At 40.1% G+C, this 26,941-nt stretch overlaps 1 protein-coding gene across 28 annotated transcripts in view; it reads left to right on the forward strand.

Annotated features, from left to right (window-relative positions):
* Window positions 1-26,941, forward strand: part of NRXN3 (neurexin 3) — a 960,997-nt gene that overhangs the window by 232,646 nt on the left and 701,410 nt on the right. The gene's annotated exons all lie outside the window — the stretch shown is intronic.

Below are 26,941 nucleotides of genomic sequence, written 5' to 3' on the forward strand. Positions count from 1 at the left end.
CCATCCATAACACCAGATAGCCCAAAAGCATTTGGGTGCCCAAGATTCCCCTCCAGAGCAATGATTTAACAGAGGCCCAGGAATGCATGAGAGGAGTTAGTGATTTAGAAATCAGTGGTGTGGAGAATTTCACTGATGCACTTTGGAGGAAGTTACTACATGAATGGCATTAATTGCCCACACATATTGGTCCAACACAGCTGCTCCAGCTGCTCTGTTGAGTTTGAACCAGTCTGTTTCCTGTCTGTATTACTTAGTGAATTTAATATTTGAAACAGAAGGGGAGGGGCTAGTGGTATTTCTTAAAACCAGGCAAACCATGGCCAAAAGCTGAATACAATTCCTATCCTCAAGATATGTTTTGTTCTCCCATCAATTACTGTTGGTATCCCATTATTAACAAGTCTCCCATTACTAACAGATCTCCCATTACTATTCTCTGTCAGTGTCTCAAATAGCCCTGATGAAGACACATCTGATTCCTAAACTTCCAGATCCTGAGGTCTGTAAAGTTTTTGATTGCTTCTCACTCTTAAATTTCCAATTGCATCCCAGTTGCAACTCTAGGGTGTGCATATTGAGAGTGAAGAAAAACTGTGCACTTTCTCTGTGGATCTGTAGAGCATCTGTAATGAGGCCTTCATCGTGATTTTGAGTACCCATGTTGTAAAAACACAACAGCACAATGGCTTGGGAGCTATAACAGGGGAGATGCTGGCCAACATTTTGAGCAGTTCCTGCTGAAATTCATTAAGGGAATAAGAGAAGCATATTTCTGGGGAGATTTAATTTGGAGGTGGGAGTGGAGGCACTAGGCTGGTTGCCACCACATGTTGTATACTTGGGCATGAATTCTGCAACACTTTCTGGATTGCACAGTAAAGAATACCTGTGCTTTTAGTATGAGTGTGGGTCATGACATAAAAGCAAGGTGAGCAAGAGTCCCTCTAAACTGAGTATCTGGGAGCTAAAGCCCTTTGCCCATCTATCATGGGGCTTTTTGATAGTACTGAAAAAGAGGCAATGTTGTGAAGAAGATTATTTTTTAAACAAACATTTTTATCTTACTAGAGGAATTTCAGTTGCCCTACAAGACCTCTGCTTTGCTGCCAGGAAGGAATTGTGCCTCCCTTGTAAACATATAGGTAAACAGAACATGTCCACATGGCCCCAAAATTGTAAAAGATTGGATCATGCCAGCATCTTTTCTCAGGAACAACTGCTAGAGTGAAATCTACCCTATACACAAGTGTAGGAGAAAAATCTATACCACTTATGCCAAACCAGGCATAAGTAAGTCTTCTTTGGTTCAGGGTCCTGGTACTAACATTTAATAAAATGATGAATGTCAGCCACTCTGGAGAAGGCACTTGATTCAGTTGGTTTTGCTAGTGGCATTTTTAGGGTATCATTTAGCAAGAATGGATGGGAGGTAAGAGGAATGTTTGTTCTGTGAACTAAAGGCAAGGCAATAATTCCAACATTGAAAGTCTACACCCTTGCAGTGAGCCAGGGAGCAAAGAAGAGAGGATACAGGTTTCTATGCAGTGTCTATGAGTTGCAGGAGATGAAAAGTTAGAGGTGAGCTTTCGTGATGCAGATGGAGTGGCATAGTAATGAAATATCAATGTGTTAAAAGTTGTTGAAGTGTTAACTTTACAATTAATTCATCTGAAGGAGTTTAGGCGTAGAGGAAAAAACTACCTAGCAGTCTGTGTAGTCTCTGAGCTTGTTCCTACTTAATATTCTCAAGTGAATTCCCTTAACTTTTCCCACTTATAAGCGCCAGGAAAGCAGAATATCCGAGAGGATGAGTTCCCAGGAGAATCACAGATCAGAATGTCCCACTCAGTTTGACATGACAAATGCATATCTTTGAAGTATATTTGTGTAGTGTCTTTTTTTTTTTTAAATTGTGATTCTTGTGAATGGTAAGGATCTCGCATAGAAAAGCCAGTGTTACAGAATTTTGAGTCACCATGACTCTATACTTAGTAAATGCATAAACTAAAAGTCTAATTAAAAAGTGAACAATAGCTTATAGGACCCTCTTTCTGAAGAGTTCAGTAGGTGGCTTTTTCAAAGCAGCCTCAGAGAATTTTTCTGCTTTCAAACCACCAGAAAGAGCCTATATCTTCAGTGCAGTTTAAGAGCCTCAACTGACTGATATTCTTACTGGAGAACATTAAATGGCCCTGGAATTATTACAACCTTGTTTCTGGGAGTAATTTCCTTCTTTTTCAGTAACATTTACCAATTTCTATTTGTTTTATCCTTGTTGTCTTCATACATTTCTATCAAGCTGAGAAGGGGGTGATTGTGAAAAACAAACTTGGGAAGATTGCACAGGGTGTATATAGATTATGTCAGAAGTGTATCTTAAGTTCCCAGCTGAACCTGTTGCTGATGGGTATGAAGTGCCCCTCTACTTTCTCTTAGGGGTCAGCTCAGGTGAGGAAATGAAGGAAAAATCCAGAACAGGCCCTACTCCCAAGCAGTCTAAACAGCTGAAGTTGTGGGTGTGGAGTGTTCAAATGAAGATCAGTCCTGAAGTACTGGTGAGGCTGCAGATTTGCTTTAGCCTAGGGAGTTATTCAAAGCCTCTCTTCCTTACATAGCTTAGTCCTTACCTACTCTACATAAGAAAGGCTTCTGCTAGCTTATTGCCTTGCCTCATGCATGACACAGAAAAGAACTTTGTGAGCTTGGCTTATTTGCATCCGCAGCAAGAGTGGATGAGGATTTGTTGCAAAATAAAATAAGGTAACCTCAGTTATACTCATCAGATGTTTCTGACTATGTAGAAATTGGGAGAGTAATTTACTAGTGACATATCCATAGAAAGTGTACTCGTGACCTGCCCATGCAGCTATGGAAGGGACTCCTATTAAGCCAGAAAACAATCTGAAATCAAACTAATGAAATTAGTCTTCAGTGAAGGTATTTAAGTATGAAAATGAAGTGCTAGAGTTACTTTGCAATTAATAAAATGTGGGAGATCCATAGACAGGAGTAGGAGTTTGCAGAATGGTGGAGAAAATGTTATTTGATCATTAGGCTGCTAAATTTTTTTCTTTAATAAAATTCATATAGCTTCTCCCCCTCCTCCATAGGTCTGTCCCAAGATGAAACAAATACAGTTTCTAGTTAAGATCACATTCATTACAATATAGTATCTTGTTCTCTGGAACTCTTATCATTAGGCAGACAGCAGCTTGCAGGCACTCCAGGTCAGCTCCAGTGCATACATTTTGTTAAGGGATTAATTTAAAGGATAATTTGCATACCAACAGTTCAGTGGCATTGAACTTGCTAAAGTTAATGCACTTTTAGGAAGTTTACAAAAGTAATTAATCACTGAAGTCTGATTAATAAAGCATAAATGTAGATTGAGCATTGTAAGGCCAGGCTGCATGGGACCTTGGGCAGCCTGATCTAGTGGGAGGTGTCCCTGCCCATGACAGGGGGGGGTTCAAATTAGATAGTCTTTAAGGTCCCTTCCAACCCAAACTATTCTGTGATTTTAAAGCAAGTATTGATGAGCAAACATAGAAACTGAAATTCTCTGTACAGAAGGAGTAAGGCATCTTTTTGTAGGGCTGTTTGAACTATGGATTGCCACCATGCTCGTAAGTATCCATCCAGGGAATCCATCCAGATAGAACGAAGTGTGGTCTAATGCCACTTAACTCTCTCCAGCTGTCACTGGAAAAGGTGTCTATGGAGGAAACCAGCAGCAGAGGTTGGTGTCACCACTGGGTAGCGTAGCTGGCAGGCTGATGTGTTGCACCAGTAACAGAGCACTCCACTGAATCCTGACTGAGCCCATGACCCTCAGTCCTGGTGCTACAGCTGTCTGTGCTTGCTCTGTGGCAGAACCATCAGGAGAGGGCTTTTCTTTCCTGCCTAATGAACCTAACTCCTGCTGAGCTTCTGTACCAGCAAAGTATGTCATGTGCTTTTGTTTGGGAATAAAAGAGTGTTTACAGGTGCAGAACTGGTTTCATATAGGCAAATTTAGATGTAATGGGGATTGGAGCAATATAGCCTATCCTTTCAGCGTATAATAAAGGAACTTGGTAACCCAAGGCCATAAAGAATGGAGATAATAAAGCAACAAACCTTGCATAATTATATGATCTAATCAATGCCTGTTCAAGATGGAGCAAAATAGACAGGATACAGTCCAAAACAATCAGCAAAACAGTGGTGATGCTTATGGAGGTTACCAGGGCAAAGATTTCTGATTGTTTTGCTCTTACTCTGTTTGCCAAATGTAATCCCATCTTAACAAACATTGGTGATCTGGTGCCGTGATCTTAACTTTGGCTGTACAAAGCCTGATGTTCTCAGCTTGCAATGAAAGTGAGTGACTTTTTTTTTTTTTTTTGCTTTGTTTGGCTTTTATAGTTCACTGAACTTAATAAATCTTGACTTGGGTGAATACTCAGGAAACATCAGGAAATATATTTTTATTTGTCACTCCTTATGTTGCATTACAGAGATTGCTAAGGATCAATCTTATAATGTTAGATAGAAATATGGATCAGAGTAGTTTTGGAGACTCGAGATCTGACATATGCTAATATTCATAAATCAAACTCAGATGAAAATTATATGAGAGACAAGCTGCAAAACTGTGCTGTTTATGTACATTTGTATCAAATAGGCGCTTTCAGCCTAGGAGTGAGTGGGATGCTCGTCACTGAGGAAGGTGAAGAGAGAAAGTACTTTTTTAGCTTGTAGGATCTGAAAGCCTAGCAGGTGGAGCTGATAACGTTGGAACATGCAGAACTTAATGTATTCTTCAGTGTGATGATACGCCTACTGACTCTTGATGCAGCTGTAACAGTGAGAAGAGATTCTGTATTTGACTACCTGCTTCAAGCTCAAGAATTAGGACTCTTTACCCTATGTAGTTGTGTCCAATGACACTCCTGATGAAACTAGTTATGCTGCTTTGGAAAGTATCTGCTAACTTTACCAGCAGGAACAGGCACCACTGAATTTGAGGCTAGAAGTTCTTCTAATTTAACTGCATTTCAGTCTGATTTTTGGGACTGTTAGCAAGTCCTTACCCTTCTCATCAGTTATTTTCTGTTCTGTTAGTGTTTTAATTTTATGACAGTCTTCAAATATGGAGGTGCCTACCAGTGAATATTATACTCTAGATGTGCTTTCAGGTAAGTTGTGGTCATTCAGTTGTAGCATGTAAGGGCTAGATCTAGACTTTTAGAGCTTTAATTAGAGGAGGTTTTTTTGGCTGTAGTAACTTATTTCCCATTTATGAGCATCATCTCTTTTGCAAGCAGCAACCACTATATAAATCTTCTTACCTGACCCTGAAGGCTAGACTGTTGTGATGAAGTGTGCATGTATTGTGAGCAAGGAGTAAAGACTGAGCTGCTGCTATCTCCCACAAAAAGCCAGGCTGCTGCATCTGCCAACAAGGCAGTCAAGAAAGGATGATGATGAGGTTTGAACATTGAGCGAGTGGGCTGGACAACTCCTCCCAGTTCCACCACTCCTCGGTAGCAGTGAGCCAGCTAGCTGTCAAGTGTGAGTAGGACAGGAGGAGGCAAGAAACTAATGGGCAGCATTTGTTACTTGAACTGCATGGAAATGGCAGTGGGTGCGATACGATACAACCAGATTTTGTATTGTCTTTGATTTTCTTTCTGTTCTAATTCTTTGTAATTTCTGTTCTCTGGCTTTGTTCTGCTCTTTTTGATGTTGTCTGTTACACTAAATATCTGTGCTTTGGGATTGTTTTTTTTTTTTTCCTCCCTCTTCAAACTGTGCAGGCAGAATCATTTAGTTCAGAACTAGCAGTGGATGTTCCTAGATTCCTGAGCAATTTAATGGGCATAATGTAGGCATACAGGAAAACACAATTTTAGCTCTGAACTGCCTGTCAGTGTTTTGTACTCTTTGAACTACAGCTGCGTAAGTGGAGGTGTTAGAAATGGTAACACCAGATCTCAAAGATGAGTTAGGATCTAAGGTGCTAAGGGGCATGGTTTAGTGTTTGATAGGAATGGTTGGACTCGATGATCCGGTGGGTCTCTTCCAACCTGGTTATTCTATGATTCTATGATTCTATGATCTGCCCCTGCTTCTAGTAGCTAGCTATACATAGATATAGTAACATGAAATTAATTTGTTTATTTTAGCTAGTCTTAGGGGAACATCAGGAGGATTGTTATGTTGCATACTGTGGGTACTGGTTAACTTCACATCACCAGAAAGGAGAACACTCAAATGCTCCTACTGCATAAGGACAGATCTCAGCACTTGAGCATTTAGGGCTTGAGGGAAAGCATTAGTTATCTATAAGCTGCTTGGGGCTGATGACACACAACTGAACAGTAACAACTGCATCCAGGAAAGCAGAGATGCATAGTGTGCAAGTCACCCAGATCCTCTGGCCAGAGTGGAAGTGCCTGAGAGGTGGTGTCTCAGTTCTAGCAACCTGAGAGGTAGCTACGAGTGATGCCAGCAAAGCTGTCTTACTTTATCAGTGTTAGCAAGTAGAGGGAATGCAGGGGTATGGGAAAGGTGGCAGAAATGAAAAATGTCATTTAGAAATGGAGCTTGAGGATGGCATAATTGTTCTTACTAAATCTATTCCTTTTTTTTCTGCTTATTAGCCATTTTAAGTGGAATGGGACTTGCATCTAGAACAAGTCTCTGAACAGATGATTAATGGTTTTATCTGTAATAACTTTACATTTTATAGAACCCTGCTAGGATTTTGCATCTGGTGAGCCAAGCTATTTAAAGCTGTGTTAATTCTGTTAATTGCTCAACGTTCATTTGGATTGCTGGCACCTGTGGGTTGTAGGATAATGTAGGGGGGTATATTCTCTTCCTCTTCCTGACGGAGGAAAATGGAGAGGACCATTTCCTCAGCTAGGAACAGCAACCTTGGCAGAACATCCTGGATGGATTGGTTGTCCTTGAGATTCCCCTCTTTCACTCCAGCTGAATGCAATGAGATGCCAGCCAGAGGCAAGATGTTCTCTGGATTGGGGCAGGAGGTAGGCGGACAATCTGCTTTTGCATGCACTTGCCATCATCAGGCAGCAGCAGCAACAGGAATGAAGCCAGTGATTTTTAGAAGCCTACAGGTCCATCCCATTCTGATCCTGCTTCTCAGCTGCCTGCCAGTATTCATTTTCCAGTTTGGTTTTGGTTATGAAGTGCTCCAGTAGATTTCAAGCCCTGAACAGATGCGAAGATAAGTATGCTGATGATTTCTGATATTTTATTACAAAAAGATCTAGAGTGGAAGTGGAATTCAGAATGCTTGAGGTGACGGAAATATTGCTGTGAAATGCTAGGAAAACAGTGCAGTTGTTTTCCTGCTTGCAGCTGGATTGGACAAACCACTAAAACAGTTCAGACCAGGCTCTGATGACAACCTTTTTCCCAGTCTTTGACTCTTGTACCTCTGGGAAGATTCTTGCATGGGCAGCAAAATGGGGAAGCAAAGGGTTTCACTTATGTTGTTCACTGATTACTAAAAAGTGTAGCAGATCCTCAAAGGCTTGGTGCTTTGGAAGCTTTTAGCTAATATCAGGTCATTAAGGCTATTATCTGAGTGGGCAGGAGAAGAGGTGGCTGTTTTGGTTTATGTAGATGCCAGTTCTCTCTCAGACCTCTGATATGGGTTTCAATCTAGGCTTCAACTTGGACATTTTCCCAACAAATCACTCAATAAGAGAAGAATGAGAAGATCTGTTCACACTCTGTTACTTTTTTTATGTCTGTCTTCAAAACCAGAATTTTTCTTGAGAAGATCAGTGAGACACTAGGGTGAAATCTGACTGCCTGATGCCACAATCGGGTACCATAATCGGGTGCCACAATTGATGCAACCACAACTGGGTTTCTGCAGCTGCCGTCTAACCCTTTATGGCCACCAACTAAATGGGATATTGGTGTAGCGTCCCAAAGGAGGTTCCTACCCAAACGAGGGTCTGTCATATCACTCATCTCAAAGGTGTAAAGAACTGTAAAGAAAACTACCTGTAGCACAGGGGAAAGCTTTCTCAAGAATTTGACAAATGGTGATCCGTGTGACTTATCACCCCTAGAGGACAAGACTGCTGTGTCTATCATCTCTCTTAAGTAGAAGCTGTTACTGGGGTGTCCAGTTCATTTGTTCTGCTCGAGTAATAATTAAACAATCAATTACAATATTAAAATCGGTTACAAAGCAAAGCTCAAGAAAAGTAGATGCTCTTATTGTATTTAAGACTGGATTCTTCCTCTGCAGCTTCAGTGTTCAGCTATGCAGGCATGCTGTCAGCTGAGAACTTTCCTCCATTTTCCTGGTTAATATTCCAGGGCTCCTTTGTCCTGAAGTTGCATTCATCTGAGATAACAAGAACACTGAATGTCTCCATTCTCCTTTCCTGAGCTTGGTGTGTCTGCTTCTCTCTCCTTTTCTAAGCTTGCTTTATTTTATTATGACTGGACACCCTAGGACATCGCATAGAAATGCAGCATTGTCACTTCCTTTCTCCTCCTATTTATTTTTTTCTTAATATGTATTTCTACTATGTTCTTTTAATTGGTAAATGCTTAGCTTTTCTGGCTTCAGGCTAGTCTTTTCAGTTTACAATCTCTGTGATACATTTTGTTAGAACTTCACAAATCATATATCACAGGAGGAATTAATTATGCATGTAACTTATTAGGTTAATAACTTTCATCTCTCTGTGAGCTTCACATAAAGTCTATATGTTACATATTAATAATTCAAATGACAGCTTTGACATTGAGGGCATTTTCTAAATCACCATGTATGTTTCTTCTTAGGAATTTTGGGTCTGTGTGGAAACTACAGCTGGTTTCCGTACAGGTTTTTTAGAAACTTGATTTCAGCTCGTTTCCCCATTCCTCCTGGATTTGCCAATGCATCCAGCAGAGGAGGCCAAATAAATGTTGGTGTCCCTTTTGGTTTTGTAGCTGGAGCTTATGGAAAAGACTTGGTTTTTATGAGGCCACCTTTTAGTGCAGTAGATGAGCTTTGATGGTGGTGCCAAGGACTTAGGACTAGAATTGGCATTTTGTTTTAACTGTGGCAACCAGGAGCTTCCTTGAATTTTTTGAAGTGATCAGTAAGAGTGTGGACAAAAGAGTTTTAAAAAATGTACCCTGCCTTTTGGAAGCCTTTGGAAAAATCTTTCAGTGAGGTGTCTTCAAGAATATAGAGGAAAAAAAAAAAAACAAACTGAAACTGGTTGCTAGATGAGAATGTAGGACTAAACAGGCAGTTTGTGCATGGGAAAGACCAAGTGTAATTATTAATGGAAAGCAACGTGGACAGAGAAGGCATATGTTTTGCTAAGAATATGACAAAATATATATGTTGACAGGAAGCAAAAATAATCCAAATTTTCTGTTTCTAGCGATGGACTCTCTCATATGAGGACAGGCTGAGAGAGTTGGGGTTGTTCAGCCTGGAGAAGAGAAGGCTCTGAGGAGACCTTGTAGCGACCTTCCAGTACCTGATGGGGACCTACAAGAAAGCTGGGGACATCTTACAAAGGCATGTAGTGGTAGAATGAGGAGCAATGGCCATAAACTGGAGAGGGGCAGATTTAGACTAAACGTAAGGAGGAAATTCTTCACGATGAGGGTGGTGAGGCACTGGAACAGGCTGACCATGGAAGTTGTGGTTGCCCCATATCTGGAGGTGTTCAAGGCCAGGTTGCATGGGGCCTTGGGTGGCCTGATCTAGTGGAAGGTTGGAATTAGATCATCTTTAAGGTCCCTTCCAACTCAAACCATTCTATGATTCTGTGACTTGATTCTGAATTGATGATTTAGTAAAGAAGTCTTTGAAAGTATTTGCCTGGTTGTCAATATTGGTCAAATAAACACATCTAATGTTATAAATTATTAAGAGGGTAATAGAGAGCGATACAATAAATATAATGATGTCATTAAATAAAACCACACTGGACACTGTAATTCTGTCCTTTTAATCTCAGAAAGGGGAGAATAGCAGCAAAAGCCATCAAAGGTCAGGAGAGAGACTTTGATACAAGGAATGGCAAACAGACCATGGCTCTTCATAACAGAATTAACTAAGAAAGAATGTATTAGAGGAAAAAAAAAATAAAATCATGTGATGTGGGAGAGTAATCAAAGGGAATTGTCATTCAGTTTCTTCTCAAATAGAAGGAATAAGTGCCGTTGAATGACAAAGGCAGGGCAAGCTTCAGAACAAACAAGAAGAAATATGACAGCAATTAATTCATGGAAATCCTAGCTGTGGGATGTCATTGTGACCTGAAAAACTCACAGAAGAAAAATCCTTGATGGTGTATAACATACATTCTTCTGCATGAGACTTTCTCAGCCCCAAGTTGGTAGAGTCTGTGAGATGGTTTTAGAGGAGTGTCCCTATATAGCTGCTCTTTTAGGCTTGCCTAGGAGTTTGAGGAGGTCAGTGGTCTTCAGATATAGGATACTGATCCAATGTAACATGGAACATTTCATGTTTAAATATTTTCTGGTTGGGCCACACCATTTTTAGGCTCCCTGTAGTATTTTGAAGTACACAGTCCATTTGCTTTGCCTTACATTAACTATGAAGTGTTGATGTGGAAGTAAGATACGTGTGTAGGAGGAGCTGGAGGAACAGTGAGAGAAGGGTTCAGGGAAGGCTGAAGTGCCATGTGTTGATTGGAGGTGTAACTATCCCCATTTGAATGAAAAGAATTGTTTGTGTATGTGTGAGGCAGGCTACATTTCAGGAAGATGTTTTAAATGAAAAAAGCGTGAAGGAGGGATAGATGCAGCCTGGAATCTTGCAGAGAAATTAAAGATAGGTTGGCTTCTTTCACCATTTGTAATTAATAAGGCCCCCAAAGAGTAGAACCAAAATTAGGATACTAACTAGCAGAGCCGTAAAACTGCCTCTGTGCTTTTGCAAAGACATTTGCCTTTCAGCACTGCGTGATCTTTCCATGTATGGATTTGGGAATTCTGTGAAGGCTTGGAGGGAGATTAATTTCCAATAGGGAAATATCTCTAGATCAGTATGGACTGCAGGACAACCAGAAAGGAGACTGCCAGGCTTTAACTTGGGTTTGGGAATCTTTCCATGTAGGGCTAATGTTCATGTTGTGATTACGTGTATTTCCTTCCCTGTGGCTGTAACTGTGGAAGTAACTGTTTAGAAGGTTTATTACTGCCCAACTGCGCCATTTTTTTCTAAGTGCTGAATCTATGTGGGGCTGTCTTTTACAAAAAACTTAAAGCCCAAGTAGTTTATTTTTTACTGCCTCAAAAAGGTGGACTGGTGGTGTGTAAAAAAGGGAGGAAAAGCGACTGCCCTACTGGGACAAACTCCAGAGAATCATAGGTATTAGAAATAGTCAACACCTATCACATCACCTTATCCACCTTCTATCAGAAGCACAATTATTCCCTTTGGTGTATTAACCTGGAAACATTTCTACAAAGAGCTGTTTGCCGTGGGACTGTGCTTGTTGTTTTCTGTGTTCAGTTTCCTGCTGATGAAGATGTCTTAGGGACAAGTAAGACTTCTCCTTGAACCTTGATTTCTTTGATTTTTTTTTTGTACTGGAGGCTTAACAATAAAAATAAATAAAAATTAAAAGCAACTAAAAAGCAAAGAATTATTATTTGGAGAATGAGATGCATTAGCACTACTTAATTAAATACTGACTTCCTTAAATAAGAGATCAGGAGAAGCGCTGCCAAAAATTGTCCAAGATAGATGTGACAGGATCAGGAATAGAAACCAGGAGCCAGAACTCCTGCTCTGTTGCTCAGCTCTGTAGAAAACAAATGACTGCTACTAAATGTGAATCTGGAGTCCTATTGCTACCTGAGTGATTTGTGGCATGTAAGGGCTTCAAAACATCGGAGACTTTTGATGCCAAAAGAACCATTATACCCAGGTAGCTTAGCCTTCTGTCCATCATATAATTGTCCCCACTTACGCATAGTTTCAGTGTTCATAAGCAAGAAACATCAAGCTTCAGTTTCTCTTACTTTAAATCTAATACAACTGGGCCTCTTTCAGGGGACTTGTATTTTAACCAGCCTTGATGTGAGGACATTAAAAGGCAATCTATTGCTCTCCTTGGTAAGCTGTTGCAATGTTTAATTTCCTCTTACTTTTAAAGGAAATTTTGCCTTGTTGTCTGTTTGGAATTTGTCTGACAATAGCTCCCAAATGTCGATTCTTATGATGCAATTTTCTACTAGAGCAAAGATGCTTCACAAATCCAGTGTTTTTTCCCTTATTCATTATAATCAAGTTCTTTTTTTTCTTTCTTCTGAAAAAAAACCCCACAGATGTAGTTCCTTGTCTTTTACTGTAAGGCATTTATTCTAGTTCTCAAATCACGATGAAGCTGTTTGATGAATTCTTTGCGATTTTTTAGAGTCCTTTCTTTAAGGAAATGTAGGCATTAGAATTATATCTAAGGGTTAAGTGCATATTGTACCAATGCTACATGCAGAAGTAACATTTCATTCCTTTTATTGCTTACTGTAGTCTTGTATTCTGGGGCAGAACTGTTCCTTTTGGCCACAGTGCTTTACTAGAAACTCACTGTTTCTTCTCCAGTGTTTCCTGAGTTGTCTGCAAAGTCACTGCTGTGCAGAGTGCAGCTTCTCCGTGGCTTCCCCTTCCTGGTTCTGTAGTTGATGGCCTGTCTTCCATGTTCATAAGCTCATATGTTCTCAACAGTTTTCAACTGTTTTATTACTTGTTTGGATTGAAAGGGCTTGGACTTCCATGCTCTATGAATCACTTTCATTGAGTGCTCTGTCATTAAAGTTATTTAGTTATTACTCTGCCAAACTTGGTGTAACCTTCAAGTATCAGTCTCAGTGCTTCTGGGTAATTGATAAAATGTTTAATACTTGTCTCTTTTCAGTACTTATACTTCACTGACAAGTACTTTTTGAGATTTGCCAGCTGAGGACTATCTATGTATCTAATATTATGGCCTGTTTTATTCTTGTATGCTGTTAATTTAAGCAGAGCTGTCTTCTGGTGTTCAGTCAAATGTCTTAAGAAGTGTTTCATCTGTGCCTTTACCATTGTCATTCAAATGATATCATATTTGTTTTGACAGAAGCTCTTTTTACACGGGAAGATCTAATGACATTAAGTATTGTATTCCTATCCTTTAATGTTTTTATTAAGCACTTTGGATAGAAGCTTTTGTGCTGTTTCCTCCAGGGTTGATGTTTCCTTCAGGCTAGATCTTCTACAGTTATACATCTTGTTCTGTTTGGTTTTTTAAAACATTCACACAGTATTAGCATTCTTTTGTTCTTCTGTTATCTTTCTGTTATTCCATGATTAAAAGTAAACCTCAGTGGATCAGAAATCTCCTTTGGAGCAAGTGACCCAGGTCTGTGAAATTAAAAATAAAGCATATTTATTCTTGGTAGCTAATCAGCATCCTCTTTTGTTCTCAAGGACCGCAAAATACTTTGTTGTCCACTTGTGATCCAGGCACTTATGTTCTTCATGTATTTATGTTATTGTTCATTGCATACTTCATAAATTTTATAAGATGAACATTTTAAACAAACTATTGCCTTCGTGGTGTTTTGATGGACTTCTGTTTTAAGTCCATTTTTAACTACTAATGCATCCTATAATGATTTAAAACTTCATTGGTTAATTAGATCACTACGAAATATCACACATTACTTCCAGAGTGAACAGTTGTAATTTGGCTTGCCACTATATATGTTATGCTTTTGTGTCCTAAATTAAAGCATACCTTCTCGGTCAGAGAACATTTCCTTATGCAGAACTCCTGTAGCATTTAGATTTGGATCAGCTTGTAAAACTACCTTTGGGTGAAACAGATGGAATTCATTGGATAGCTCACCCAGCATAGTATAAGACTTTGAGACTTGAAATCACTGTAGTGCTTTTCAGTGCTCTTTGAAGTTTTTGACATCTTTTTAAAAGCATAGACAAGATAACAGACCACGGTATTATTAAACGGTTACAATAATACTATAAACATAGCTGGTGTCCTTTCTCTCTACTTTCTTGGCAGTTTCCTACCTAGACACTGAAGAATCACATTAGCCTTCTTAGGAACTGTTTTACAAAGGCATTTCATGTTCAATTGGTTATGCACGAAGATACACACACACTTTTCGTAGTCACTATTAGCAAGGCTTAGATATGGTTCCCATTGTGTGAGATGGTCTTTGATCCTAAATCTGTAAACTACCACTGGGCTAAACTGAAATAAGAATGTGTCTGAATATGTATATTATATGCATATTGGAGTCATAGGTAAACTGAATTTTATATATCTTCTTGTCCTTCTCCAGAATTTGCTTTAGGTCTCAAGACTGCCTTCCAGTATGTGGAAGTTGCTCAACAGTTTTAATTCAGCAATGCTAGGACTGAAACTTTGGGCAATGGCCCTTTCCCCAGCATGTTGCCTTGGTCTGTGTCTCTGTGGCACCTGGAAGGCTTTGTTAATAACACTTCTTCCGCTTAAAGCGAAATTTGCCTGTTTGCATATTTCCCCTTGCTGCCCTTAATTTTTTCATGCAAATAATCCCTAGGACTTTGGAGCAAGCCTCCAGTCGTAAGTTTTTGGAACATAGTACAGAATGATCCTTGAGCTTCTCTGTGTGAGAGAAATCCCTCCAACTGCTACTTGCTGCCTTCTTGTTTCCCTGACCACACCCATGTCTCCAAGGTGTAGTAATCAACAGTATTCATAGCAACAGTAAAAATAATATAATAGTAAAGTTCCATTCGGCCTGGAAAAATGAAATTTGTTTTTAGAAGGCACTGACTATGCCTCTTACAGGAACACAGAGGCAAACTTTGCAGGGTGTTTATTCTCTTCCTTTAAGCTAATTTAAGTGTTTAACTTTCTGGGGTATAATACTTCTATGTAAGCAAGAAAGAATGTGGCAAAGAACTGATGATCTGCCCTTAAGGTGCACATTAGCCTAGGTAGGACAAAGCTAGTTGGTACCACAGTGTAGAAACAGCAGTTCAGGACTTCTGGCTTCTCTGTGGCTTTGTGACGGACTAACAGGATCTGGGACAGATGTCTGCAACACATGTTTCCTTTTGGAAGCTTCTGGAAAGTAATTTTTGCCCTTTGTAATATGTGATGACAGACCCACATGCAAGTAACAGGTTTGCAGTGAGAGGGGTCAACCTTGTGGATGCCAGAACAATATGAAATAATTATATTTTTGAGGGCAAATTAATTGCATTGTCAAACCATAGAAACCCTAATGCCAGAGAGACTGAGGAGTTGGTGAAATAATTTGCCTGTTTAGGCTGCTATTATTATATTGCTCCCAAAGCAAAATGGGGAAGCGTGGGATAGCTGAAAAATGTAGCCCTTTCAAAGTGCCGTGCTATAGGGAAATAAAGAGGAAGAAAAGAGCGTAGTACAGTACAAAGAACAGCAGCGCTTTTGAGATACTTTAGTCATCATCACAAATCCTCTCTTTCTGAGTGCCCTGTGTATGAAGAACACAAGCCACACATTAAAAATCCTGCTTGGGAGTTATTTGGAATTGGAATAGGATTCAGTCAAGAACATGGCCTACGCAGGACAGCTTACATTAGAAATACGTCACCTGGAAGCCCATGTTGTCTTTTTCTGTGCTTCCTCCCTTGTCTGTACTTCTTTCATATCAAGGTGACAGAAAAAGAAATCCACAAAGGAGCTTGCTCAGCTCCTGCCAAGTCCCATTCAGCACAGTCCAGTGTCACACACAGCAAAGTTTGCTGCATCTTCTGAACTAAAATCTGTCTTCTAGAAATGCTGAGAGGTGTGGATATGCAAAGGCTGAATTTGAAGTCACAAGGATTATCATGTAATCTTGCTTCAACTAGTCTTTTCTCTAGGAAATGCTGAGTACATCCTTGTGTAGTATTTCAAAAATAGACAAACTTCTGCTTTCTGAGCTACCTTCAGGATAAGAAAAGGACAGCAGTTTGTTGGCAACTCACCTGCATAAGAAGACGTGCATGTGGGGATCCACATGCAGATGATGTGCGTTCTTCTAATGTTAATCATAAACACACTTCAGTTTACTGTCCTGGAAAAAGACATGCATTGCATAAGAATCATAGGTGGAGAGATGAGTACACACGTATATAGTAGTGTGCATACAGGTACTCATTACGGATGCGTATAAACGCATACATGTGCCCTTAATAGGTACAAATGCAGAGATTCACTGTTCAGTTCTATATTTGAGTAGGTAAGTACATATGCTGCACTATGTACGCATGCACAATGTATGGATATATTTATGTAAATGCAAATATACATAGAATCACAGAATCACTAGGTTGGGAAAGATCCACAGGATCATCGAGTCCAACCACTCCCATCAATCACTAAACCATGTCCCTGAGCACCTCATCACCCGTCTTTTAAACACCTCCAGGGGAAGTGACTCAACCCCCTCCCTGGGCAGCCTGTTCCAGTGCCCAATGACCCTTTCCATGAAAATTTTTTTTCTGATGTCAGGTCTGAACCTCCCCTGGTGGAGCTTGAGGCCATTCCCCCTTATCCTGTCCCCTGTCACTTGGGGAGAAGAGTCTAGCTCCCTCCTCTCCACAACCTCCTTTCAGGTAGTTGTAGAGAGCAATAAGGTGTCCCCTCAGCCTCCTCTTCTCCAGGCTAAACAACCCCAGTTCCCTCAGCTGCTCCTCGTAAGACTTGTTCTCCAGTCCCTTCACCAGCTTCGTTGCTCTTCTCTGGACTCACTCCAGAGCCTCAATATCCTTCCTGTGGTGAGGGGCCCAGAACTGAACACAGTATTCAAGGAGTGGTCTCACCAGTGCCGAGTACAGAGGGAGAATAACCTCCCTGGACCTGCTGGTCACACCAGTTCTGATACAAGCCAAGATGCCATTGGCCTACATATACACAGGCACATAATGGCAAACAAACGTAGCATGTAAGTTCCTTACATGTGCAGACATCAGCATCCAGTCCTGCACTAAGGAACATGTATGTGTCCTTGTTTCCAGGGTTTTTTTTTTAAATTTTGTCACTGTTTCAGCCATTTCCTCTTATTCACCTACTTTTTTCCTTCAGTGGTCAATGTACTATGCAAGCTTTCCTGATATATTAGAAAAAGAATGTCTGAATAATTTCCATGTATTTTTTGATTTTTGATAGTTCTTGCTTTATGCAAGGAAAATAAAACTGCCATAGAGGAGAAACAATTGGATCTTTAGGAATACCACATGGATGAAATGATAATTTTTATAATTTTGTTCTGTGTGGTCAGGTTGATAACAAGAGCAGGGCCCCTTTCCCACCCGGCTCCTGAAAAGAAGATTACCCCAGAAACTGAGGTTTACCATGTTCTGAATCTGTTTGCTGCTACCACAGTAGTGTCTCAGTGCTCAGTAAAGGCATGGTAAGGTTGTTGGGACTTGGACGACAAATGTGGCTGGGCAGTCCTGTTGACAAAAAAGGATTAAAAGATTTACATGGAGAATTTTGTCCAAACAATGAGTAAGGGAGATTTTGTTTTCTGCCTGTTAGGTATGAACAATGTAAGCTCTATATGTCTGCTTAGGAAATTAAGAACCAGGGTAGTACTGAGGAAAACAGGGAATGTAAGATAATATTATAAATTAGGCTTGAATCAAAGAGGCTTTTTTGATCAATCTCCCTTATATGTAAAACCAAGCTCCACACAGAGAAGATGGGAACATTGTGCCTAGATATATTAGAATAGCATTGCAGGAAAAGTAAACAAACTGAGGGAGATTTTCATTGCCATTTCATGTTTACAATATTGAATTTCAAAGTTGAAAGAGGTCAGAAGATTATTTACACTGCTCTGTGTCACCAAAACTTTTCCTCCAGCTATTTCTTAGGCACACGGTAGTAATTAGGAAGAAGAGACGTTCTTTCTGACCATCTGTTAACTTGCTGTGTAAATTCTCCAAGAATATTCAGTTCCCTCTGCTTTGCTTTCTCCTTATGTGAAATGAAGATAGTGGCCCTTGATGGGGGCGTGGGAGGTGGTCATAGATAATACAGGGAGTTAACATCTAGGAACAATATTCACAGATTACTTTAAGCGTCCTGTAGGCATTTCTTATGTAAAGTATTTATACAATGGAAAAATAGATCTTTTTCAGCTCCCTCTGAGGAAAAACTGTCTCCTATGTACTTTTTTTTAGAAAGGAAAACATACATAGTGATACGCTCACTCCAGAGGCAAAATTGTATTGAGAGCTCACTGCGTTTTGCAGAATCAGGCCTAGTGTGCTGGGTGCCTGCAACCAGCTCATCAGCTGCCTCTTTTGTCTGGTACTCAGTGCTGACTACAGCCCTGACCTCTCTCCTTATTGAAGCGCTCTTGCTGTTCCTGATTGCAGCACACCACCTGCTTTGAGAAGGAAGTGTAATCTAGTGCTGAATCGGGCACTTATGCCCTCATCCGTCTTCCATTTCTGCTTCACATTTTAATGCTTCAGCTGGAAAAGTGTCACCCTTTTTTTTGCTTTTGTTTCTTTCTCTTCATGTGCTTTCCTTAATGCTCTCACATTGCAGTACCAGCGTTCTGGCTGTGCTGACTGCTTCCCTTTACCATCTTATTCTCCAGGAGCAGCTAGACTTCTGCTCCAAGGCCCCGAGGGATATGGGGCAGGTGAGGAGTATAGTCAGGACCCTAAATTTTTGGAAAGCAAAATTCTAGCTCTTCAAGGGGTTGGTCAGTAGGACCCCCTGGGAAGGGGTCCTGAGGGACACGGAAACAGAACAGAGCTGGCAAATGTTTAAGGATGCTTTCTATAAAATGTAAGAGTGCTCAGTCCTCTGATGCATGGCTTCACTGAGGGCAAGTCTTGCCTCACAAACCTCGTAGCTTTCTATGATGGGGTGACCACATCAGTGGACACGAGAAAAGCAGTGGATGTGATCTATCTGGATTTCCGTAAAGCCTTTGACATAGCTCCCCACAACATCCTTCTCTCTAAACTGGAGAGAGGCAGATTTGATGGGCGAACCACTTGGTGAATAAGGAATTGGTTCAATGGCCGTATTCAGAGAATGGCGGTCAACGCTTCAATGTCCAGATGGAGATCTGTGATAAGTGGTGTCCCTCAGGGGTCTGTACTGAGAACAATGCTGTTTAATATTTTCATTGGTGATATAGACAGTGAGATCAAGGGCACCCTCAGCAAGTTTGCAGATGACACCTAACTGAATGGTGAAGTTGCCACACCAGAAAGATGGGATGTCATCCAGAGGGACCTGGACAAACTGGAGAAGTGGGCCTGCAAGAACCTCATGAGGTTCAACTAGGGCCAGTGCAAGTTCCTACACCTGGATTGGGGCAGTCCGCGGTTTCAATACAGGATGGGGGATGATGTGATTGAGAGCAGCCCTGCAGAGAAGGACTTGGGGGTGCTGGTTGATGAGAAGCTTGATGTGAGCAGCAATATGTGATCACAGGCCAGAAGGCCAAACGTGTCCTGGACTGCATCAAAAAAAGCATGGCCAGCAGATTGAGGGAGATGATTCTTCCCCTCTGCTCCTCTCTCTTGAGACCCCAACTGGAGTATTGTGTCCAGTTCTGGAATTTTGGGTACATGTAGGAGAGGTTTTGGGTACATGTAGGAGATAGACGTCAAAGAGCTTCTGGTTCTTTTTCTAGCTTCAAGGTGAGGTTCTAACTCGACGGTATTTTTTTTCTCAGTCACTTGTAAGTAGGGAATTAATTATATTCCCTGCTCCCTCCAGCAAATATTCAAACAAATATTTAGCTCATTGCTTCCCCATTTTCACACAACTTAAGGCCCAGTGTTTGGGGAACCTTACCTATGGAAGGTCTGAACTTTGTTCCATGCCTTGGAATTTGAACAGAGGTGAGTAAAGAGATCCCAGAGAAATGCCTGTGCTGGCAGGTTTTTGTGCAGGGCAAGAAGAGAGGACCTGAAAAAAATAGTTTAAAATCCTGTAGCATTTTACTCTAGACATATGGAGACAGGTCCTCCTCCTCCCCAGTCCATCTAGGCCTGTGCAGTACGCTGTGTTGGTAACCTGACAGATGGTGTCAGCTCTGGGATAGTGCCACCCTGCTGATCACACTTTACTACAATTCTGCTACCAACAGTGATGGCATTCTGCTACAGTGACACCACTTTAAGTTTGCAGACAGTCTACGCGATACTAAATCCACCACATAATCTGTTGCCCTAATCATATCATTATTTGAGCAGCGCTCACTCTTAAGCACATGCGTTCCCATATGCAATGGCAAATGTTTTCAATGTGTTTTTTGCTGGACAAGTGACAAAATCACAGAAAATGCTGCTGTGGTTGGTACAGTTTGCCTAACACATTGGAGTTTAGGCCATGAGACTAATGCTTGACAGGCATATGGAGACCGAACTATTCTCTTGTACCTGCAAGGGATATTCTTGTGAAGCAGACTCCAGGCATATTGGTTAGGGATGATGGGTAGTTAGGGATGATGGGTAGTGAGGGAAATCTGCCTACCTGTAAGTAAGTAGTATTTATTTGGCATTTTCACAGAAGACTAAACATTGGTGTTCTCATTAAAACACATTGTGTCATTGAAATGAAAAGCTGAGTTTGTCCCAAAGGAATTTTCTCCAGCTCACATTTGTTTTCATTGCTGCTGGTAACGTTTTGTGTTTTTTTTTTTAAATGGGAATCCCTCAGAACTTCAGAATTGTATTCATATGTAACATTCTGAAATTCTCAAAATCAAATTATTTCATATTAATTATTGAGCTGACCCCAAATACCCTGGAGCCACTTTAACAAGAACTATATTTGCCTATCCAGTGCAGTACCACGCGGTAACTGTACTCTAGGGCTGTTGTGTCCCGTTTTCCAGTAGGGGCCAGAGTATTTAGTCAAGCTGCTTAGCGTCAAAAACAGTAATAAAATCATAGAATGGTTTGAGTTGGAAGAAACCTTAAAGATCACCTAATTCCAACCCCCCTGCCATAAGCATGGACACCTTTCACTAGGTTAGATTGCTCAAAAATTCATCCAACCTGGCCTTGAACATTTCCAGGGAGGGGACATCCACAACTTCTCTGAGCAATCTGTTCCAGCGCCTCACCACCCTCACAGTAAAAAATTTCTTCCTTATAGCTAATTTAAATCTAATCTCTCTCAGCTTTAATCTGTTATCTTTGTCTTATCACTGCACTCCCTGATAATGAGCCCCTCCCCATCTTTCCTCTAGCCTACCTTTAAGTACTGGAAGTCTACTATAAGGTCTCCCTGGAACCTTCTCCTCGTTAGCCTGTCAGGGTCCTTCCGGATGGCATCTCAACCCTCTAGAGTATCAGCCACACCATTCAGCAGGCTATCATCTACAAATTTGCTGATGGTGCACCCAGTCCCACTGCCCATGTTCTTGACAAAGATGTTATATACCAATATGGACCCCTGAGGGACACTGACATTGCATCATATGAAAGTATTTCCCTCGAGAGTGCAGACCAGAGGTAAAAGTGGGGACCACTGTTGATAGTAAATGCAATGCCCAGAAAATAGTTTAATTCATAAAGTTTTCTCTTACATTTGATGAAACTAAACGTGCCATTTTGGGTAGTAACTGCTTGAAGTGAAGCATTTCATTGTTAATTCTCTGTTGGGAAAATGGAATTCTCTTTTAGAAAGCCATCCTAACGAAAACATTTGCACAGCCGTATTAAACAGATTTGTTTCCTGAGATGGGTCTTTTGTACTTGCACAACCTTAGGTGGATTTGAAATATAATGAAATCACAAAGTGGAGCGTTTATTCGCTAAATCATTGTCTGATGCTGTTTTTGGTGTCTTGTGTAATAGGGTTCAAGTTTTAAATGATCAATGCGGTCATCCTAAAATAATTCCTCTCTGCCTTTCAGATGAAATCCTTAAGACACTTGACAGTAATCATTTCCTCACATGCTTATCACTGAACCAAGCTAGACAGATTTAGCTTGTGCTAGCTAGACAAATCTGAGATTTCAGGATGCATTTGGGAGGACCAAAGCATTCTCTAACCGGTGAATGTTTATATAAACTCACAGAACTGAATGCAATTGAAGTCAACTTCTGCATGCTGGTAAATAAGCTTCTGTGATGATGATTCTTTTTTCTTCCTTTTTTTTAACTTTTAAAAAAACTGTTAAACCTTCATTGATTAGGAAGTTAATTTCTAAATTTAAGCTGTTCACTTTTGTGATATATGAACTGTGTTATTATAAGGTTTATTCTTCCTTTCTGGCCATGAGCACTAGGAAAGTCTTTACATAGTAACTTGCTTTCTCACCGCCCCCCCTGCCCCCCACCCACCCAAATATGGAATCATATAAAATAAAACTGGAATGGACCTTGAAGTTGTTTAGTCCTTCCTGCTTCCACTGTCCAAGAAAAAATTGATGACATCTATGTGAGTCTTGACAGTGATTTATTTAACCTGTAACTAAAGGTCTTCAGTGACGGTTACTTCTCAGACAATATCTTCCAGTGCCTCAGTGTTCTTAACTTTTTCATAACATCAATTCTAACACTTCCTTGCTGTAATTTTTATCTATTATTTCTTGTCCTTTTCAGCATAGATACAAAGAACAGATTGTTTCTTTCTGCTTTGTAGAAGCCTTTTAAAATCTTAACACTGTTCTCATGTCTCCTTACAGTTTTCTTCTCCTAATGTTAGAAAGAAGCAATACTTGCAATATTTCTTCTATTTTCTGGATCTTTGGCTATTCTTATTTCTTTCTTTGGGACTCTTTCCAGTAGTCCCACTCCTTTCTGAAAGTGTAGTTCTCCAAACTGGACACGATCGTTAGCAGAGTACAGCCCTGCCTCCTCCTGTGTCTCTGTACATTTCAGGATGCTTTGTTTAGTCTATTTAGTCATTGATTTCCAGTGTGTAGTTATTAAGAACACAGAATTCCATCATTAATAGGTATTAATTAGTATTTGTAAAATATTGGCATATCTCCTCTATGTCTTTCCCATATCCACAGACACATCCAAAGTACAAGTAGCTTTTTGGGGCTAGCATGTGCTATACCTGTGTCTTTTACCTGTGGCACAAGTAAGAAGCATCATAGCTGGCCGTCTTGGCTTCCCTGTCCTGCAGCTGTTATTCTTCTCTGTTACTCAGCCAAATAGAGGTTGAGTAGAACATGAAGGAGGAGTGAAATTCAAATTTGTGCAACTGAATCCACAGTGAAATGCCTTAAACACTTTGCCATGACACGGAGGTGAACTCCACTACTGTCAAATAGCAGCCAGTTACTTTTTCACCAAAATATTAACAAGGATCAGCTAGATTTTAGGAACAGATGGAAAAATCTAAGTCTAATTTCTCAGATTAATTTCTCTTCTAGCTTTAGTAGTAATCTCAAAATCAAAATGAGCACTTCTGCAAAACCAATTCCATCACCTCAAGTTGGCCACCACCTGAAAATATTTGGGGTTTGATGGCTTTCTCAGCATTACTTAGAAAGTCTGTTGAAAGGTGAAATTTTAAAAGATGTAGGAACTATACCTTATGTCCTGTGATCCCTTTCTTTTCTTGTTCCATAACTTGAAGTCTCTGCGACAAGTAAAGAAGATAACACTGTCACTACAAAAAAGCATTCATCCTCAAATCATAGTCTATGCTACAATCATTTCTAGTTTACCTTACTACTGCCCGTGCTGCACTTTTTTGGTAGATGAGGAAACTACTTTAGTCTTTGAGGCTAACATAGAATCCTTCAGCAGCATTTCTCTTGCAACTATAATGGCTTCTTCCTCCTATCTACAGTGTCATGCCTTTTTTTCCCAAACAAATATGTGCATTTTCTAATGTTCCAATAATGTTTGTCTCAAGATACAGTTGTGGAGTCTGCTGTTCCCTTTGAAATGAAGATTTTCTTCAACAGTAGACCAGATGAACTAGCAGTCAGTATATCCCAGCACAGAGGATGCAGAAATGCCATGTGATTAAATAAATTCTATCCTTATTGCTACCTACTAAAAGGAAGGAATCCAAGAAGTAGATAATTTCACAACACTAGTTTTCTATAGTTTGAATGCTGCAATGCAATACCAAGAAAAAGTATGAGTAAGTAGAACATATGACATTTTATTCACTTAGCTGTCTTCATAGCTATCTCAAAAAGCAGCAGGCTTAGTATATACAAAATTAAAGACTGAGGCAAAGAAGGCATTAAGTACCTCAGCCTTTTCCTCATCCCCTGTCACTGTTGCTCCTTCTGCGTCCAATAGCGACTGTATGGTCTCCCTAGTCCTGCTTTTATTATTTATATATTTATAGAAAGATTTTTTGTTGTCTTTCACAGACTTTGCCAATCTGATTTCTAGTTGAGCCTTAGCCCTTCTGATTTTTTCCCTACACAATCTCACTTCCCTCCTGTAGTCCACCCAAGAGGCCTGTCCCCTCTTCTGAGATATGTAGATACCTGAATGCAGTTGTTATCCCAGTGACCCAAATAGGTTTAGGCCAAGAATGCACAGTCCAGATACAGTTCTTTAAATAAGTATAGTACCTTTGTTTACCCATCACTGAAACCTTGGATTGCTGCACATATAGTCTGTCTGAAACACAAAGTAAAGCATTGTTAGGTGATGTATTTGTTTCTACTTGCTGGTTGGGACAACCTGGAAACACATAGTTCTGGTAAACCAGCTGATAAACTGTAATTTATTGAGATGCAGGAACTTTTCTTGTTTGGTGCAGATGCCTTTAAGGAAGTGTTAGAAAAGCTCTAGGCTGAATGTCTCACAGTTAGCCTTCCTGAGAAATGATATGGGTAGCTGGTGAATGAGGGCAGCCTGTGACAGAAAAAAAGCTATCAGTGATACACGGGATGTATTAAGTGAACAACTTGATTGAGCTTTAGAGGTACTCTTCCTACTTAGCTAAACTTACACATCCTTCAAGGTTTTCCCCTTTTTCATGATGGTTTATATTGATCATCTTCTTTCTTACCAGACTACCACTGACCCTCCCCTTTGGAACATGCCTGTGACCAGCCTGCACCAAACCCCGTGTTTCCTACTTAAGAGCACCAACTTGGAGAGGAATTTTTATTTTGGCTACTGGCCAAGTCTAGCACATCACTTTTCCTTACTTTTGTTGCTCCTTCTCTGTCTGCATCTTCACTTGATTGCAGAGAGATGCTTTTCATCATTGTGAAAAGCCATCTGATTAGAGCTCTCATTAACCCATGAGTGAAGCTTGTTATAAGTTTAGCTGGATAAATTCCTTGAATGCTTCAGAATTGCAAAGTTGCCATTTTAAAAAAAAACCCCTCAAAACTAGATTGCTGATTTGGTTTAGCTCAGCTTAAAACAAATTATTCTTTCTCAGCAGATTTAAAGGAAACCTAATTTACTGTATATTTTTTTTATCCCCCCTTCCCTCTCCCCAAATATCTGAGATGCCATGGAATTCTACTGCTGCTTATCAGAGACTGTGTGTACCTGGACAACTCCATCCTGACCATCCATTCATATTGGTCCAATTAGTTAAACCATGGCAGATTGAACAGTCAAAATATTCATCTGTCAAAGTATATTCAGAAACAGTTCTCCTGGAGAAGGAAAAAGAATTGTTGTTCATTTTTGGAATATAAAGTGATATTAAGATTATAAGAATTAATGCTACTTTTCAAATGCTCTGTGCGTAGCTTTTGCTTGTTGTTTTCTTCCCCTTTTTCTTTTTCACATTTCTTCCAGGGATAACTGTAAAGTAGACATGTTTGTTCACCCTAAGAATCATCTCCTTGACTCTCTTAGGCATCTTGACTCTCTCCAATACGGATATCAGTCATGTGAAGAAATCAGGCTGGTCTCTGATTAAACAGGCAAGAATGGCTTTATTCAGAAAGCCATCTGATAAAAATGGGCAAAATCATGGGCGCTGCTTTCATATATGTTCTTATAGAAGCCACGTCCAAGAGTGGCACTAGAAGGCTATATTGTAGAGAGAGGACAGCTCTCTGAGTCAGTCATGGCCTCATTTGGAGTTAGAGAGACATGGGTAGAGAGACAGTATTTTGATATATTCTGTAAAGCCCTCAAGTTCAGAGATTTCTGGTACAACTAGAATATGAAGTAGGAAGCGTTATACAGATGAACGGTTATACTGCTGGCAGATAGCTTTCTCGGTGAAAATGTTCCTTCTATGGCTTGCAGCAGGTGACTCTAAGAAAGTAGTTCTCAAAGTCTGTGTATTTAGAACGGCAGAATCAAGTTACTCATCTTGGGTTTTTTACTAGCCTTCTGGCTGTAGGTTGCAAGGTAGGATCACAAATGTATAAAAAGCCTCAGTGAAAGCACTGGTAGGAAGTCAGATGCAAGAGTCTCTTCCTTTACCAGGTAGTTTTAACATTTCAGAAGGATGTGTTTCATCTGTCCTGGAAAAGTACATTGAAGCATCTGTTAATTTCATTAAACACAAATATTCATAGGTTATGAGGCTAGAAAGAGCCATTGTGATAATCTAGGCTGATTTGCTATATAATTGATTCCTGTCTCACTATGTCGTTTAGAGAAAACAATATCCTATTTTAATTTAAAGTTTGCCAGTAGCAGAGAATACACCATAAGTTGTATAAATTATTTCAATAGTAAATTACCCTCATGTAAAAATGGGTCATAATATTTTAAAATGTGAATTTCTCTGACTTCAATTTGTAGCCCTTGGATCCCATTATTCCTTTGTCACATGGATTGAAGAGCCCTCTATTGCCAAATTCCATTTTCTGCACCGGTACTCATAGTTCGTAATTGAATCACCCTTTAACCTCAACCTGTTAAACAGACTGAATTTGAGTATGGGACACGCATTCTGGTCCTTTAATTACATTCCTTTTTCTCATTCTTTAATATTTGGTTTGGTTTAACAGTCAA

Source organism: Phaenicophaeus curvirostris, chromosome 5 (genome assembly GCF_032191515.1).
Source record: "Phaenicophaeus curvirostris isolate KB17595 chromosome 5, BPBGC_Pcur_1.0, whole genome shotgun sequence".
NCBI lineage: Eukaryota > Metazoa > Chordata > Aves > Cuculiformes > Cuculidae > Phaenicophaeus > Phaenicophaeus curvirostris.